The sequence below is a fragment of the Tyto alba genome, unplaced genomic scaffold (genome assembly GCF_018691265.1).
Source record: "Tyto alba isolate M040663 unplaced genomic scaffold, T.alba_DEE_v4.0 Super-Scaffold_48, whole genome shotgun sequence".
Lineage (NCBI taxonomy): Eukaryota > Metazoa > Chordata > Aves > Strigiformes > Tytonidae > Tyto > Tyto alba.
In genome coordinates, this window is record NW_024881324.1 from 19,515,401 (window position 1) to 19,535,149 (window position 19,749).

The window sequence follows — 19,749 nt, forward strand, 5'->3', positions numbered from 1 at the left end:
ACATCTGAAAAAAAAAAAAAAATACAGACATATGCAGCAGTCCATGACCTACTCTGACAGTGAAAATCAATTATCAAAATATAAGAGGAAAAAACAGATGTACTTAAATGGCAAATATCCATTCTCTCTGAAATTCTAAGTAGTGTGAAATTAAGAAGTCCCTGCAGATTAAAAAACAAATGGGAAGCAGAAATTCAGATTGCCATTGAAGATAAGAATGTTCTAAGAGAAGTGATATCCCATGCTTTCCAGCTCTTTACACCCTTTGCTTCACAGCAGATGAAAAAAATTGCAAAGGCTGACTTCTTCTGGAAGACTGCAGCAAAGAACAGACAAAATGGGGTTGTCATTGTCCCCTGGGGACAGGGGGTTGAAGAGAGCTGGCATAGTTAGTAATGCTTAAAGACAGTGCCATTACTTGGAAGGCTGGAGTCATGGGCAAATCCCCTAGCTTACTTCTACTTCCCTATTGAAAAGTAAAAGTCACTTATGAAATATTTGTGCATTTGAATGCAGTCAGTTCACTGTAGCTATAACATAATTTTTTTGCCATCTTTGACAACAAAACAGTCTGGTTATAAACTTTTCTTCTAACCTCTGGATCCATTCTACATTTCCAAATATCAGTGGATTGTAAACTGCATGGAAATCACATAAGAATTTAATTAAAACAATATTTGAGGGGATATAGAATGATAACAAGTTAAAAAAAGACCTTGATTTTAAGCAGGACAGCTGAATCTGCATCTGAACACCTTTTAGGGTTAGCTGAGAGGAGCTAGCTCACTAGCATGTTATAGGGTAACAATACAATGCTAAGTCAAGAAGCCCTGCCATGAGTGTACCCTGAAACCTCCATTATAATAGTTAACATTATGGAAGAATAAATCTCGCAGAAGCAGAAGAGAACAATAAAGCAAGCAACAAACAAGTGGATCAAGTTGCCACATAATTTCTCCAATGCAGTCTTAGAAATCTTTTCAAAGTCTGAAAGCCATAAATTTTGTGTAACATTTTCATCAGAGATTTGCTAAATTGTTCTCTAAGAGATAACATAGAATGACAGCAGTGGATTGTATAATAGTCTTGGAGGGTTAATCATATCACTGCAAATTAACCTTCCTTAACTACTTATTCAGAACTGACCTTTAACCAGCAGAGTGACATTCCTAAGCCCAGTGGTGAATATTACATTGTCTGGTGAATTCCACTAAATCACTAACACTTTCTAAACACATCAAACTCAACCTTGGTATATCTTCAAATGTTGCTCCTGGAACTTTTTGCTTTATAATGAACACTGCCAAAATATTCCATAAAAGATAGTGCTTACATATCCAAAAATAATGATTAATTTTTCTTTTTTTTTCTTTTGACATACTATATTTTTCTTTTGATATTTGTTTATAGTCTCCTTGTTAGACCCCTTCACCTGCCTTACTAATGCAAGGCTAACAGCCAGAAATAAGACCACTTAGAATGTCTCCCTCTATTTTGGCTGTCTGAATTGTTTCCAAACAGAAGATTTAATGTAGCAGCAGAAAAGGAGATGTGGGTGTTAAGTTATATGACCAAAACCTAATGCACACGCACACACACAAGAGAGCAGAAATACAATGCCAGGCAGGGGAACCCCAGTAACCCCTCTGAGAAATGAATTTTGGGTTTTCCCACAGCTGTCCCAGGAGAGTATCAGCTCCCATGTCAAGATGGGACACCTACCACAATGAGCCAGTGCAGCAGCTCTGAAGATCACCTTTCCAACAGAGGGGTATCACTGCCCAGGAGTATGGGGCACATCATGAGATGAAGGGGAAGAGCTTTTGGGATTGCATAGGATTTTTAAAGGAGGAACCAAAGGTGGAAAAAAAGATCGATCAAGGCAGTTTAGGGAGGAAAAAACATGGAAAAATAGTGGAATAAGGGATAAAAGGAGCTGCTCCTTTTACAAAGAGGTGGCTGGTCAGTACAAATCTGGCCATACCATGCAGTCAATGCAGTCTACCTTACCCTCTTATTAAATGCCATTTCTAACACATGTATGCTTATGGGGGTCTGAGTGCCAGCGACTGGCATGAGCATGGGTGTGCAAGTGAGTGTGAGAGGTCTGTACCAGAAGCTGAAGGGGGGCTGTGGCCTCATGGGCTCATTTTTCCATGTACCAGCAATTGGGAAGACTCGTATCCAGAAGCAGCCAATGGGCACACTGAGTGTCTAAGCCCAGCGGCAGGAGGGATCCACATTATGTGAGTCCATGTATATGTGTGCACACTTCTGTATGTGTCTTTCCCACTACTGGACCTTCCTCATACTCAGTCATTGAGAGGAGTAGGGTGAGGTCATTGCTGCCATTTGAGCTAGTGTGAATGCTGAGTGTATGTGTGACACATACACATATGTCTGATCTCTGCCTTCCAATGTGTATATATGTGTATATGTGGTCTATGCTACGTGCCTATTGTGAATCCTTGCTTGGCTTTGCTACTGCTTGGATCCAGGGCAGGGAGTTGCAGCAGCCTCACCTCTATCAGGTTATGAGATTCAGTAACTCCCTAACAATGGGGATCATAGTATATGCTAGCAGATGTGAAAAGCACACTAAAGTCATTAGGAGAGGTGCAGATATGAATATAGACAGATGTCCACAGAGGCCAACTGAGAAAAGAAACATTTCTAAAACTGAATACCCAATCACTTTCTATCACAGTATGCCAGACTTTTAGGTCTTACTCTTCCAAATGTTTTATTTCCTCATACCAACAATGCAAAGATGAGTGTATGTAAGCCAGGTGGCCTATGACCTAAGAGACAGCAGTAGGTCATCCTGAAACACTGTAGAAGGAAACCCAAAACTCTGTTCGCATTTGGTCCAAATAAAGGGATTTGACTGAAAGAGACTTTGGGGCAAGCTTTCATCCTAATCAAATGGGTCATCCTGCAGACTTAGGACACTGAAGCCCTAGGTAAAAAAATTCTACTTGTGAAATCTGTAAGTAGCAGACTCTGTGGGGTCAAGTATTCTGTGATTTTCTTTAAGAAGCAAAAAAGTCACTGAAAAGTGCCCTGCTTCCAACCAGGAGGAAGGAATGGGGAGGACAGTGGAGGACTCCTGGCTACTGCACAGAGGACCATGGGAGCAGGAAGTGCCCGGGATTGCCACTGGCAGGCAGGGAGTCGCACAATGCTGCAAGAGGAAGACACATTCCAGCTACTCAACAGTTTTCTCACAATAAAATAAGAAAAAAAAAAAAAACATTAAATTCATGTTATTTGGAAAACAAATACTACTACATACTACATCTCTCCTTCCCTCTCTTCTTTTCATTTGTCTCTCAACAACAGAGTCTTTGTTTCTTGATTCACTGAGGAGACAGCAGCGATCGTTGAGCAATCTCTTTGGTCTAGTTTTCCCAGATTTTAGGATAGAACTCAGGCCAGTGCTTAATTATGGCACTTCAAAATTGAATCTGGCTCCCACTGCTAATCAGAGCATGGTAAATGGACTATGCATATACATGAATAACATCTGCATATATGCACAAACATATCTAATTCAGGAAAGATAGCTACCTTTAGGAAGAAAGACACATTACACACACACTCTGTGTATATACACATATATAAATATATATAAAATAAACGGCTTCTGTTTGATTAAGTTCTCAGCTTTAAACTAATATATTAATTCAAGAAGACAGCTACTTATGAAAGACTCATGACAATACTTCAACTTCTGTTGTCAGAACATACAATATTTGCTTGTGTCTCGTATATCCCTGGACACCTAATTAACTTAATATTTCATTTTTGCTCATCATGGTAATGCTTCTTCTAGAAGTGAAGAGGTATTCTATCTCTAAGACAACTGGTCTTATCAAGGAGGAAGTGAAAATAGCAGGCATTTATTACTGGCTGGATTTTAAAAATGTCTTCATATAGCCATAAACTATGTATATTATGAAGTGAATGAGCAGTAAAACAATTAATTTCCATTCTGGAGGAAAGTGTAGAATTTTGAAAACATTTTAGTTTACAAGAAAAAAATGTAAATGTCAGAATTCTTTGTGGAAGGAAAATTTATTTCAGGGGAAAAAAAAGCCATATGCATTCTGGTTTAACTTTTCTTAATATTAAACAAAGCCCGGCCTAGCTGAGACTCTCAGTAGTCTGCCCCTAGCTGTGGTAAAAGCCTATAAAAGTATTGAAGAAGAAACATAAGAATGTTTATATTATTAAGAACATTGTTCCATGATATTACAACTGAGATTCCTTTGTACTGGATCATACCACAGGGATACCAGATTTAATATTCAACTTCCAGCAGCTGGCATCTGCTGCTTTAGAGAAAGAGGAACAAATATAATTCTCCTAATTATCTGAATCATTTTTCTTCTTACTTCATAAACTACGTCTGCCTCCTGGGTCTGTTTTATGCTGATCTCAGTTTATTCCACTTGCCTGCAAATCATTACCAAAATCTTGTCCTTTTCTTCAGGCTTTGTTCCTTCTCTTTCTTTGAGAACAAAACATAAGAGGTGAGCATATTTAATGCTGCATCCATGCCAGATTTATATGTATTCATCCACAAACACATCCTTTTGGATGTCTGCCAATAATGTTTAGATATTCCTTTAAAACTCTGCTTTTCACGCCTTTCTCTCAGAAGTCTTTTTTTTTTTTTTTTTCTACTTATGGATTCATTTGCTTACAAGTTTCATACTCTAAGCATCAACTCTCTGCTGCATTGTAGAATATTACTAGTCCTAGAATATCCTTTTTAAAAAAAATCACCTACACTGTTCTTCATAATCACATTAAGTTTTTAGTTTTCCTTAATGGAAGTGCTTGCATGTATCAAAGGTCTTGCTTCTTCATTGTCGCCACCTCTGATGCAGCATGATTTGTCTTATCACTCACTAAGACTACACAGCTTCTGGGTAGTATTCTGTGTGCTTTCTATGGAGTGAAGCAATGTCCGGTACCCTTATGAGTGTCATAAAATCATTCATGGTAGCATGCGACAATGTGTTTATGTTCTTACTTCTGTATTTACAGTTGGTCGTGAAAAACATTCAACAAAACCAGATCTGGAATGGAAGTTTTTGGAGCAAGAACTGTCTTTTAATCTGAGTTGTGCAGTGTCTGCTGTAGTATAACTCTGCCTCTGCCATTAGAAATATCCTATTGTACTCAACATGACCAATGGCTATTTGAGTATATAAAAAAAAGAACCAACAACAAAGTTTAAAATGTTACTTTTCCATTGTGTTGATCGATCTCTTACTAAGCAGTTAGACACTAGATTATTTTATTAGATTATTATCTACACCTTTAATCCTCATCATGCACTCTGAAAAGAGATATAGGTTAAGAGTAATTTCTGGATTAAAAATTGGACATTATCCATATCTAATGTAAATTAAATAAAGAATATTTTTTAATCACAGTCTCAACACATGTCAGAATCTCAAACACATTGTAAGATCTGGCAGGGCTTACAGTAGAAAAAATTATTAAAATTGTGACTTTTCAACAATATCATTGGGATTTTAAAAGGGAAAATGAAATATTTTACAAAACCTACAGAAAGACATGAAGAAAGCAAAAAGGATTTGACCAAACAAGTGGAGCAAGAATACTGACTAATTTAAAATTTGGAAACTAAACACTGAGTACTAATAAGAGTACATGCTGGGCCTATTCTGATTTGGCACAGATTCAAAATTGTTTGTAGATTAGCTATTTTTTCCTGGAACATGTATAAAATTCTAGGTACAAAGCCTATATGATTAATATACTGTCAGAAGAATCCCTTAGCTTGAATATCAAATTATCATAATATACAATGATTTTGAATTACACTGTGGATATTGTTATTGATGAAAAAAAAAGACAGTACTTACAGTGGTTGCACACATGGATATTCTAATAATTATAGTGAATTATTCTAATGGTGGTGTTACTGGTAGCAACAGAAGCAGTACTTTAGACTTCTCATAAACTTTGATTGACTCCTGAATAAAGTTAAAAAGAATCCTTCCTTTAAATTATGAGACTATCTGTCAGATGGGCAAATTTACTAACAAATTCAGAATTCCTCACCAGAATGAAAAATCTTACCCATTCAGCAAGTCTAGAAAAAAAAACAAAGGAGCATGTTTCACTCTTTTCAATAAGACCAAACAGGGCAGTAGAAGGCCCTCATCCCAGTCTTGGTCACTGACAGACACAGACTTTCTAGGCAGAGATCACTGGGTTTTCTCACCACCTTTCTTCCCCAACAGGACACAACAAGCATGGTGTGTGCCCACATGGGATTCTGCAGTGATCACACAGGCTCCTCACAACTGCATCTGGCTTGTGCACTTTGCAAATTATGTAAGATTCAGAATTAGTTTAGTCTGCCAAGAATTAAATTCAATTGTGCATTGGATTTACTTCATTTAACTAGTTTTTAAACTGTTACAGACACTTCCTTCTCTTTCAGCCAGGTAGTTTTGCCTTTGAGTTATCAGCACTGCTGGTATTTATGGCAGATCAAAAGCAATAAATTTTTAGTACCTATTCTGGCCAGTTTATGTAAACAAACTTGTTTACCTAAACTAGAATTATGTCCAAATTCATGTGTTTTACATTTCAGTATCTGTGAAACAATGGTGCTTTGTTGGATAACATCTTGAAGCAAATTTTAAATGGATTTAAGCATGTAAAAGTTGAGAAAGGTAAGTACTTGCATCACCAGAAAGTACCAAAAAAAAAAAAAAGTATATATATCTCATTAATTTCATTGACAACTAAGTTTCATAATCTTCTGGAAAACCTATTGAGCAAATAACTATCTTGTAATGAAAATATTGTGGCCATTACCATCTAGAAATTTCCCTGCAAATGATTTTTGGAAATATTTTGTCTGAATGTCTATACATGGTATCCAAAAGATATAAAGGACTTTTTTCCTCATCACCTTTATAAATGAACAATGACAACTCAGAGAATCTTTTTTGGTTGTTACCTCAGTATTTGGTACTGATTGCATTTCTGCTGCCTCCAGTCATAGTAAAGGTTTGCTCCTATGTAAGTAGGTGAACCTCCACAGAAGTCAAAACAGGTACGGGTATTCTTATATCATCTGAGGAGTTTCAGGTCACAAATGATAGGTTCTTTATTCTTCATTCCAGTCTTTGTCTTACTGATGTGAGCTACTTCCAAAACTGCTTAAAAATTCCTGTTATAGTTCCAGGACCCAGCTTTATTCTGCTCTGGATAGCAAAGAATAGGATACAACATATAACATCTTCAACAAAGACTTATCTTTCAATTAACATCACAGAAAGTGGGTCCTCTTACTGGTCATACCATTCCAAACCTTATATTTTTTAAATTATTTAAATATTTGCATAAATAATATAGTAAGACTAAAAACTCTTCTGTATATCTGTGCTGGAAACATTGGGTGAAACATGCAAAATTGATTTCCAAAGTATAGCAAAGATTTTGCTCATGAATGCATTTTCTCCTCTGAGAATGAAAAGGAAGGAGAAAAAAATCTGGTTCATTAAGTTGTCTTGCAACCAAAAGCAGAAACATCTGCTAAAATCATGAGCAACCTGATGTCTAGACACAACAAGGGAAATGAAGAATCAGATGTGCATTTCACTTTGTCTTAAGTTTCACAGACTTCTAAGAAGAATACTGTTTAAAATACCATTCTTAATGCATGCCTTTGATCTGAACTATAGATAAAGTATTGCATGGGATCAGTCATAATATGTACTGCTAAATAACTATTTGTTAATCTACCTTTTTGTTTACATTTGACTGCGATTACAATGTGGACAAAGTTCTTTGAAGGCAATAAACAAAAAATAAAAGCATATGCTTAGTCACTTTTAGCATGTTTATTAACACAAACACTATGCACACAAGCACTGTCAGATTTGACTGTCTTCCAGATCTGATGCTGAGGATAAGAAAGGGAAGTAAAACTGTAGAAGGCATATTTTCACCTATTTTCTATGTAACTCCTATATTTTCTCATCCACATGTTGCTTGTTCATGAAGATTAAAGGCTCAATGTACATATTTACTATTCCACTGAAAAATGCTTCCTCAGGGTCATGATAGATTACCAAAATCATGGCTGAAATGGCACATAGAACGTTAGATGGAATTTCAAGCAAATATGTGACTCTGCATAAGCTCACTTGATGCTATAACTTGAATTTAGTTGGTTTTACTCTTCTGCTTTTGTTGCTCCTGGATTACAACACCGCAGCAGTATGATTACTTAATGACTGTGGAGTCTGTTCAGATAAATGTATTTCCTATAAATTCCTCAGTGTCCTAAGGAATTATCTAGGGAAATAGAGCCTCACATGAACCAACTGTGCAGGGAATAGCTAGGAGAAAGAAAATTGCAAAATATTTAAAAGGCTTGTTTTCTTTCTGGAGAGTGTTTGCTACATTTTAGTATTTTTAATTACAGTTTTGCAATTTGTAACAGGCCCTTACTCACCAGATCATTGATTGAAAAGGAAAAGTTTTTGCTTTCATTAAAGACCAGTTAGCTTTTTAAGAAACTTCAAAGTAGCTAGGTCAGAACAGAAATAAGAAGATTTTGTACATATTTTTTCTATTGCAACCATGCAAAGCAGGTTCTTGCTATTTGGCTTAGTTAACTCAGTTTATCTAAATTACAGAAAATCTCTTGCAAACTCTTATTCTTACTTATGATGTTTTACTTTCTACTATCTCTGTAAGTTGATGATCTCAGCCTCATTTCAAACAACTTCCAACTGTACCTTTCAGCTCTTTATTTCACACTCTCCAGAAGACATGCTATTCCTTCCCAGCCTGATCAACTGGATGCAAAGGAAAACATCAGTGTGCCACAGAATTGATTATACTCAAACAACTCCTTATTTTTAGACAAATATAAAGAAACTGTGACTAAACAAATTAACTATACAGTTCATCAGGTCATCACATCATTGTATTAATATTTGAAAATTCTTCCCCACCCCTACTTAATGATAACTGAACTCTCCAGTATACAAGTCAAGTTTGTCCTGCAGCTGTGGTTAAAATTTTACCATAGCACTGTCTTAATCCCAGTAACGCTCTGTACATGGCCATTCATTATTATCCATGCAATAGTTTAAGGATTATTCCAGTGAACATTGGTATCCATGACCACCTGCAGCAAAATGCAGCTGTGACTCAGCCTACAAAGCAAACATTGTGATTATATATTTTTATTTAGTCAACTCTCTTTACATCTGCTGAACTAGGATCGGGAAATTTAGAGGGGTTAAATTCTCAACATCAATTTTATTTTGAGGAAAGCACCTTTTCTTCATGATGTTGTTTTCTGAGGCAATTAAATCAACGTGGTAGCCAGACTGCTCTAGGAATGTGGTCCCAGCACTCAGTGCTATTCCAGAGGTGTTAACCAAGACAGGACTGGGCTTTGAAATGTTTATCTAGCCAGGTAATTCTTCAAAAAACAAAGAAAAAGATGTTGAAAAAGTAATATTTTATCATAAGTATGTGAAAGTGTCTCAAACATAAAATAAGAATAACCAAGGGGAATTATTTAACATAATAATGAGAGCGCTTTTAAAAAGATGCATGTAAACATGAGATGAAACGACAATTTATTCTGAGGGATAGAGAAAAAGTGAAAATATTTCTATTAGAAATGCAAACTGTGAAAGTTTCAGTTTAAACAGTCTCCCCTCTCAGAGGAGAAAAACAAACAAGAACATAAAATTGATTTAAAAATATGAATAAATAAGTACTTAAGTGAGCTGGACAAACAAAGCAGGTAGCATTATAAAAAATAAAAAAGAATTCTCAAATTAGGAGACAGCTGGTGCTGCCACACACCATCAAGTAGTGATCCCTACTTACAGACCCAAGAAGAGCAGATCTTCACAGATGTCCCCTGGCACTGGGTCTCAGCTGTGTCTTTTTGTATTGGGCCCAGTAGTCCACCAGGGCTAGGGGGAAGAATGAGGCAGCTGCCATGTGGTGGAAACCTGCAGTGACGTGTGAAGTACTGTGCACCCATGAGCCAAAAGAATGAGATACTGAGAGACACAAGAAATAATCCAGGGACAGGCCCACATGGTGCCACTGCATCAAACCTTCACTGAGATTCTGTTCTGACCCAGAACATTTTTCTTCTCCTATTTTGGTGGTATGAACAAATCTAAGTGACTTGAACCAGCCATACAGACAACTCCCCCTCCAATTCCAGTTCAGATGCAACAACTAGCATATGGTGGGAGAGAGAGTAAGTATGACTGTGCAGCTTCTCTTCTTCTTGCTGATTTGTTCTCCAACTTGAGTGGATGAGGAAGAAGTAGTATGAGAAGCACGGCTCTTTCCTTACCCATGAACTGTGACAGCAAAACCCTATGCAAAAAGTAAGGTGTATTTCACTTATCACGATGTGTAGGTATAAGACAGAAAAACAACAGTTTTCTTGGGGGAGAAAAAAAAATGAAAAAGTGAAACCAGGAAAACTAAATAAAAAGAGGTTGAGTCACTAAATAAAAAGGAAATAGAACAGGTCATGAATGGTCTGAAGGATGGAGGTGCTTAATATCTGAGTATTTAATCCTTAAATGAGAGAACCACCATAACAGTACTGTTGTAGCTAGATCAGTAACAGGAATGGGAATAGATTGTTGTTTGAATTATCAGCAACAATAAATTGTGCTGATCAACCATTTAAATTACAAAGTGAATGTAATCACTGCAGAACATATTACTGGTCACATTTTGTGCAGCTCTGGAACTGAGAATGGTACTTCGCACTGAAAAAAAACCCATGAGCTTAAACAGAAAAGTCAAATAAAAAAATCCTAACTGCTATCAACGGTGTGTAGGGTTTTCTTTGGGCCTGGATTGATTTTTTTGATATATCTTTCCTCCAAATGCCATATCTTAAGTCTAAACTCTCCTCTACTCTTCGCTCACTTGTTCAGACATTATCCATGCTGTCCTGACCCACAGAGATGCTCACCAGTGTTTCTTTCTGAGGCCCCCCTCAGTGTGGGTGAAAGTTTTTGGAAGAGTCTTAAAAAACTATGTCTTTTTTCTGTGGACTTTGCTTTAAGATAAAATTTACTGCTGCCGTGATTTAACCCCACAGGCAGCTAAACGCAACACAGCCATTTACTCACTTGTCCCGCAGTGGGATAGGGGAGAGACTGAGAATAAAGGTAGAACTCATGGGTTGAGACAAAGGCAGTTTAATAGGACAGAGAAGGAAGGGACAATAATAATAATGATAAGAGAATATACAAACCAGGTGATGCAAAATGCAGTTGCTCACCACCTTCTGACCAATGTCCAGTCAGACCCCAAGCAGGGGGCCACCACCCACTGGTCAACTCCCTGCAGTTTTATTGTTCAGCACAACTTCCTATGGTATAGCATATCCAAACCACAACACTATTCTGTCAATGGCAGTTCTTTGCACAGGATGCACACAAGAATGAGCTGTTTTCTTTGCAGTTGCCCTGGTTTCAGCTGGGATAGAGTTAATTTTCTTCCTAGTAGCTGGTATAGTGTTGTGGTTTGGATTTAGATGAAAATAATGTTGATAACACCCTGATGTTCTAGTTGTGCGGATCAGTGCTTGCACTAAGTCAAGGACTTTTCTGCTACTCATACTGCCCTGCCAGCAAGGAGGCTGGGGTGCATAAGAAGTTGGGAGGGGACACAGCCAGGACAGCTGTCCCAAACTGACCAAGGGGATATTCAAGCTCATTGTTGTGTGCATCTTGTGCAAAGAACTACTGTTGACAGAACCAGGACATTTTTCAAACATAGAAGAATTGCATGCAATTGGTTTTGTGAAATAGGTATAAATAAGCTTGTTTCACAGCAGACATACTTAAGTTTTAGTTTTGGGAGTACTTTTTAAATCATTTTATTTCTTAAATTAATTTGTTGTAATATAAAAAAATACTTCCCTTTCATTCATTTTATTTTATTTAATAGTCATAGAATCATAGTATCACAGAATCATAGAAAGGTTTCAATTGGAAGGGCCCTTTAAAGATCATCTAGTTCAAATACCCCGCCATGGGCAGGGACATCTTTCACTAGATCAAGTTTCTCAAAGCACTGTCCACCCTGGCCTTGAACACTTCCCATGATTCCCAAATTCTCTGGGCAACCTGTTCCAGTGTCTCACTACTCTCATTGTAAAACATTTCTTCCTTCCGTCCAGTCTAAATCCATCTTCTTTTAGATTAAACTGTTGCCCCTTGTCTTGTCACTACAGGCTTTGGTAAAAAGTCTTTCTCTGTCTTTCTGATAAACTCCCTTTGTATACTGAAAGGCCACAACAATGTGTTCCCAAAGCCTTCTCTTCCCCAAGTTGAACAACACCAGCTCTCTAACCCTTTCTGGTGCTCCAGCCCTCTGATCATTTTTTATGACCTCCACTTGACCCACCCAAACAGGTCCATGTCTTTCTTATGTTGAGGGCCCCAGAGCTGAACACAGAACTCCGGGTAGGGTTCTCACAAAAGCAGAGTATAGGGGAAGAATCACCTGCTGGCCATGCTTCTTTTTATGCACTCTGGGTTGCAAGTGCACATTGCCAGCTCATATCCAATATTTTTTTTTTTTTGTCCAGCAGTATCCTCAAGTCCTTTTATGCAGAGTTGCTCTCAATCCATTCACCCTTCAGTCAGTATTGATACTGAGGATTGCCTCAACTCAGGTGCAGGACATTGTACTTGGCCTTGTTGAACTTCATGAGGTTTGCACAGGCCTACTGTTCAAGCCTCTCAGGGTCCTCCTGGATAGCATGCCCTCTCATTAGTATATCAACTGCACCACTCATCTTGGTGTCATCCACAGACTCACTGAGGATGCACTCATCCCACTGTCTATGTGATTAATAAAGATATTAAATAGTAGTGGTCCCAGTACGGATCCTTGAGGGACACCAATTTTACTGGCTTCCATTTGGATATTTCCCCATTCTTTTTTGCAGTATTATGAGAAGTATAGATTCCTGCTCCACTGATACAGTTTTTGCAGATATTCCTTCTGATTCCCCAAAGCAATATAATGCTGACTTTTTTCAGTTATTGTTTTGTACTAATGCTAATTTTCCAGCTTGGGAGTCATCATTCAATGTCAAGATATGGTAGACTAAGACAGAAAACCAACCTTTTGTAAATTAAAAGTAGAAGGTAAGGGAGCGTATGTAGCTCAGGTTTGTAAAAGGTTTGGGAAAAGCTTCTGTGTCACTACCACATCAATACTGATTAAAATATTTTTCAGTTGGAACATAATTTGTTTCCTTGGACTGCTAAGAAGTTAACAGGGAGCATCAGTTTACACTGTAATGCAAAACAAAGAAAGGAAGGCAGAGAAGGTGACTACTGAATTTTAAGCTGGTTTCAGCTACAGCATCTACTTCTAAAAATAAATAAATAAATAAAATCGCCAGTGCTTTTACCTTGGATAAATATCATGATGAGTTTAAGTTAAGAACCATTGTGTTGTAAAGTCCACTGTCTAATATGCCAGATATATTTGTCCCTAATTTTTATTCAAAAGGTCTGTGTGAGGTTACCATGAGTCACCAACTTTATCGTAGGCCTGTACTTAAAGCTGATCAGTATACATCTTGGTTTTGGAATGGGTTTTGCAATAGGGTAATGCTAGCTCTGAGTCTCAGGAATGTTGGTTTACCTGAAGCTGATCATCAAAAAAATTGCTTAATTGAACATAGAAGTAAATGTCATTGTGCTGCTTTAAGGAAATGATGAGTCTGATTTTTTTTTCAGTTTTTTAAGAGATGATGTTTGGACAACATGTAAGGTCAACAATGGTAAAAATGACTGAATAAGACTGCTTTGGGCATCTGGAAGTTTTAAACCCTACACCAAAGCATTACTGGCCACTATGAAGAAAACTTATTTTCACACAGGAATTCTTGATCAGAAAACTAAGGCTAGCTGACAGATTGCTAAACCAAATCTCAAAAATAGAAGGCTTTTTTTAATGTGATGGAAATTCAGTTTCCTGTCAAGTAAGAGAAATAACTCACAGTGCATAAAGCTAAACCTATGCATGTCCCTGTAGGATTTGGACCTAACATTATGAGAGAATGATGAGATAGTACAATATTAAGGATTTCTGCTTACTCCTGTGACATGCTGTGAAGTTTCTATTTTGCTCAAAAAATAAGGAAATGCCTGGAAAATGTGATTCTGTGTTTTATTAATGTACAATCTGAGCTCACAGCAATTTAGGAGAAGGTGGAAAATAGCATGATACTCAACATTTTGACAGGACTTGTTTAGCTCATTTCTTCACATTTTGAAAAGGAAAATTATGCTTTCATTTTGAAATTGCCTTTGCCACAGTTTCCATTACTGACATCTACTGCCAATGTTTCTGTATACGTTTAGCAGTACTGTAACAGAATTATTTCTGTGTGCCTCGATTTCCTTGATTATCCAGGTCCCAAAAGTTATCTAGATGAGGCTATTCCAGGCCTGTGTATAGCTGAATTAGCAATTATTCATGTTTTAGGGTTTTTTTTGCTTTCTATAAATCACTGTTATAGTTTAACTGCTCTAATTTAGGGTCTGAAATATGCTTCCAATATATAGTAATATAAATAATGTAGTGAGAAAAGACCACAGTAATGTGTCAAATTGCTTCACAGTACTGTGACACCTTTATTTATTAGTCTATTCTTCTATTAATATAAATATAATTAATAAGATGTCTCTCCATACAGCATAGGTGCATTTATAATTATAGGCAAGAACACTCGTGCCACAAAATATTATTCTGCTACAAAATAAAAATAATTTTCAGGACACTCAGTTAATGTTACTGTACTAAATGAAACAATCATTCATATTGTATTTAACTGGTCACAGTATCCTTTAAAAGTACTTGCAAATTCCAGGATCTAGTCATGGAAGAATATTAGTTGTCTGCTTGCTTAGATCCATTTCATGCTCTTGAGTCTCATGTTTGATTTCTTCATGGTGGAAGGACTGGTTAACATAGTCTGTACAAACAATTCAAAGATTAATGATTTCAAGTGATCAGGAGCTGGGGTTTCTGATCCATGGGAAACTTTAACTCATCAATGTCTTTGATCTGACATTTCCTTTGATTCATCTGATGACCATGAAGCCAAGACATCAGTTAAAATTTTCTTTACACTCAAAAATTTACCTTCAAAATTTGCTTTGCCCTGACAAATTTTATTATGCATGCAAGTGACACGTTGGTACTTTTGTACACATAATAAGAAAGAGCAAAGTATATAAAAGAAAGGAAAAAATAAAAATGTATTAAAAAGGAAAAATAGTGGAGTGTAGTGAGTCAGAGAATAAAGAATAGAAAACTGAACAAAAACAGGTAAATGCCCCACAGAAACATGCTATAGAAACATAGAGCCAACTGGTCATACAGCTACTATTGCCAGTTAAATTTTGTTGCTTTTGACTGAGATATTGAATGTTGATAAAGGATGAAGAAAGCAGACATGCAGGAATCACAGAATGCATGTTTGACCAGCACCTGTGGAATAGGGAATAAATTATAAATTGATATGGTCATTATTTTGCCATCTCTATACATCTTCATGTTATGTAGTCTCCACTTCACAGGTGTGAACCTCAGAAGCTGAGTGACTCCCTGAGGTCAGACCTGCAACCTTCCAGAGAGAGCTGAATGCAGGCCACCTGGACCAGGGGTAAGTGCATGACAGATATACATCCTCAGTGGTTATAAATAGTCATAGCTCAACTGACATTAAGCTGCGGCTTTCCCTTTACATGTTTTGACTTCTGCTACATTTAAAAATGTGTTAGATATAATTTTAGGAGTGTAAGAAATACTAAGGAAATAACTAGTTTAGAAAAATAGACTCTCAGTCCCTGGGACATCTCCTTAACAGGAGAGAGAGGGAACATCTGATTGTTGCTGAAATAATAAAATCATGAAACAAAATATTTTGAAAACTGGCTGAAATAAGCACTAGTCCAGTGGTCACTGTAATATTCAGTGCAGAAAAGCTAGAGTTCATAGAATCACAGAATCATAATAGAATGGTTAGGACTCGTAGGATATTAAAGATCATCTAGTTCAAACCCCACTGCCATGGGCATGTACACCTTCCACTAGACCAGACTGATCAAAGCCTCATCCAACCTGGCCTTGAACACTTCCAGGGAGAGGGCAGCCACAAATTCTCTGGGCAACCTGCACCAGTGCCTCACCACCTGCACAGTAAATAATTTCTTCCTTATACCTGATCTAAATCTACCCTCTTTCATATTAAAATTGTTACACCTCATTCTATCACTATACTCCCTAAAAAAAGAGTCCCTCCCCATCTTTCTTGTAGGCCCCCTTTAAGTACTGGAAGGCAACTATAAAGGCTGAACAACCCAACTATGTCAGCCTGTCCTCATAAGGAAAGTGCTCCAACTCCCAGTCATCTTTGTGGCCTCCTCTGGACCCACCAGAGTAGGTTCATATCCTTCTTATGTTGGGGGCCCCAGATCTGGACTCAGTACTGCAGGTGGGGTCTCATGAAAGCAGACAGGGAGAATCAGCTCCCTCAACCTGCTGGCCACACTTCTCTTGATGCAGCGAAGGACATGATTGGCTTTCTTGGCTGTGAGCACACATTGCTGGCTCATAGTCAGTTTTCCACCGACTAATACTCCAAAATCCTTCTCCAGAGGGCTGCTCTCAATCCACTCATCGCCCAGCCTGTATCTGTGCATGGGATTGCCTCGATCCATGTGCAGGACCTTGCACTTGGCCTTGTTGAATTTCATGAGGCTTGCACAGGCCCACCTCTCAAGCCTGTCCAGGTCCTTCTGGATGGCATCCCTTCCCTCCAGCGTGTTGGCCGCACCACACGGCTTGGTGTCATTGGCAGACTTGCTGGGGGTGCACTCCATCCCACTGCCTATGTTTCCAACAAAGATGTTAAACAGCACTGGCCCCAACACTGACCCCTGATGTATGCCACCCATCACCACTCTCCACTTGGACATCAAGCCATTGACTGCAACACTTTGAGTATGACCATTCAACCAATTCCTTATCCACTGAGCGGTCCATCCATCAAATCCATGTCTCTCCAACCTAGAGACAAGAATGTTGTGCAGGACAGCGTCAAAAGCTTTGCACGGCTCCGGGTAGATGACATCGGTTGCTCTTCCTTTATCCACCAGCACTGTAATCCCATTGTAGAAGGCCACCAAATTTGTCAGGCATGATTTATTCTTGGTGAATCCACGTTGGCTGTCACCAGTCACCTCCTTATTTTCCACATGCCTTAGCATACTTTCCAGGAGGATCCGCTCCATGATCTTGATGGGCACCGAGGTGAGACCGACTGGCCTGTCGTTCCCTGGTCCTCTTTATTTCCCTTTTTAAAAATGGGGGTTCTGTTTCCCCTTTTTCAGTCAGTGGGAACTTTGCCAGACTGCCACAACTTCTCAAATATGACGGAGAATGGCTTAGCCATTTCATCTGCCAGTTTCCTCAGGATCCACGGATGCATGTCATCAGGTCCCATGGACTTGTGTACCTTCAGGTTCCTTAGATGGTCCTGAATCTGATCTTCTCCTACAGTGGGTGGTTCTTCATTCTCCCAGTCCCCACCTTTGCTTTCTGTGTCTTGGGCAGTGTGGATGGAGCACTTGTCAGTGAAGACTGAGGCAAAAAAGTCGTTGAGTACTTCAGCCTTCTTTGTATCCCAGGTGACCAAGTCTCCCTTTTCCGTCTGGAGAGGACCCACGTTTTCCCTAGTCTTCCTTCCATCACCAATGTGTCTTTAAAAGCTTTTACCGTTGCCCTTGATATCCCTGGTCAGATTTAATTCTATCAGGGCTTTGGCCTCCCTAACCTAATCCCTGGGCACCCAGACAATTTATCTGTATTTCTCCCAGGCTACCTGTCCTTGCTTCCACCCTCTGTAGGCTTCCTTTTTATGACTGAGGTTGTTCAGGAGCTCCTTGTTCATACATGCAGGCCTCCTGGTGTTCTTACCTGACTTCCTTTGTTGGGATGTGTTGCTCCTGAGCTTGGAGGACGCGATCCTTGACCCAGTTTTCTTGGACCCCTCTTCCCTCTAGGGTTTTATGCCATGTTACCTGCCAAGCAAATCCCTGAGGAGGCCAAAGTCTGCTCTCCTGAAGTTTCGGATAGCATGTTTGTTGTGTGCTCTCCTCACTGTCCTAAGCATCCTGAACTCCACCATTTCATGGTTACTTCATCCAAGGCTGCCCTTGAGCTTCACACTCCCCACCAGCTCCTCCTTGATGGTGAGAACAAGGTCCAGCACAGCATCTCTTCTTGTTGGCTCCTCTATCACCTGTAGAAGGAAGTTATCATCAATGCATTCTAGGAACCTCCTGGACTGTTTATGTGCTGCAGTGTTGTTCCTCCAACAGATATCAGTGTGGTTGAAGTCCCATATGAGGGCCAGGGCTTATGAATGTAAGGCTGTTCCTATCTGTCTACAGAGGGCCTTCTCTATTTGGGCTTCCTGGTTGGGTGACCTGTAGCAGACCCCCACTATAATGTCTCCTCTACCTACCTTCCCTTTAATCCTGACCCATAAACTCTTGGTCAACTCCTCATCTATCCCCAGGCAGAGGTCCATGCACTCCAGCTGGTCATTGACATAGAGGGCGACTCCCACTACTCTTCTCCCCTGTCTGTTCTTCCTAAAGAGCCTGTATCCTTCCATTCCAACATTCCAGTCATAGGAGCCATCCCACCATGTCTCTGTGATGCCTGCAACCGTGCACACATCTCTAGCTCCTCTTGTTTATTCCCCGTTACATGTATTTGCCTAGAGGCATTTAAGATGGGCCCCCAGTGAAGCTGACTCTCTGGCTGGAATTCCTCTGTGCTGCTGTTCAGCTGCTCTCCTGCTGATGTGTGACCCCTCTCCAGGATCTGGTCATCTATTGATGACATTGGCATCTAGCTGGTAAGAGTGGGATGGTTTGAGGTTCCACTCCCCTGGCAACTTTAGTTTAAAGTTCTCTTGAAGAGTTTGGCAAGCCTATGACCAAAGATGCTCTTCCCCTTCTCTGACAGATGGACCTCATAATTCCCCAGTAGACCAGGTTCCTCAAGATGAGTCCCATGGTCTAAGTGGCCAAACCCCTGGCTGTGGTACCAGTCCCATAACATATTGTTGATTTACCAGATTTGACTAGCCCTTTCAAACCCCTTCCCTTTGACCAGAAGGATTGATGAAAAAACTACCTGTGCTTTTGAGTCCTTTACCTCCATTCCCAGGGCTCTGTAGTCCTTCTTGGTACTCCTCAGACTGGCTGTATCACTGCTGCCCATGTGAAAAAACAGCAGCAGATAACCGTTAGTGGACTGTATGAGGCTCAGAAGTCTCTCAGTGACATTCCTGATTCGAGCCCCCGGTAAGCAGCACAGCTCTCCAGAGAGTGCCTCAGGTTGGCAGATAGTGCCTTTTCACCTTGTAGAAGAGAGTCACCTACCACTGTCACCCATCGTAATTTCTTAGTTGCTCTGGTTGTTACATGGGGAGCAGACTGGGCTGCCTTACTCAGCTCCAGCATCTCTCCTGATGTGACAGGTCGTTCCTCTTCAGTCTGCAGAGCGGTGAAGCTGTTCTGCAAGGGCACTTCAGACTTCAGGGGAAGTCTCTTCCTCCTGCAGGTCCTTGCCATTGCCAGC

General features: G+C 39.3%; 1 pseudogene; it reads right to left on the reverse strand.

Annotated features, from left to right (window-relative positions):
• Positions 1–8,283: 8,283 nt before the first annotated feature.
• On the reverse strand, positions 8,284–19,389 carry LOC122154799 (annotated as a pseudogene).
• Positions 19,390–19,749: the final 360 nt, after the last annotated feature.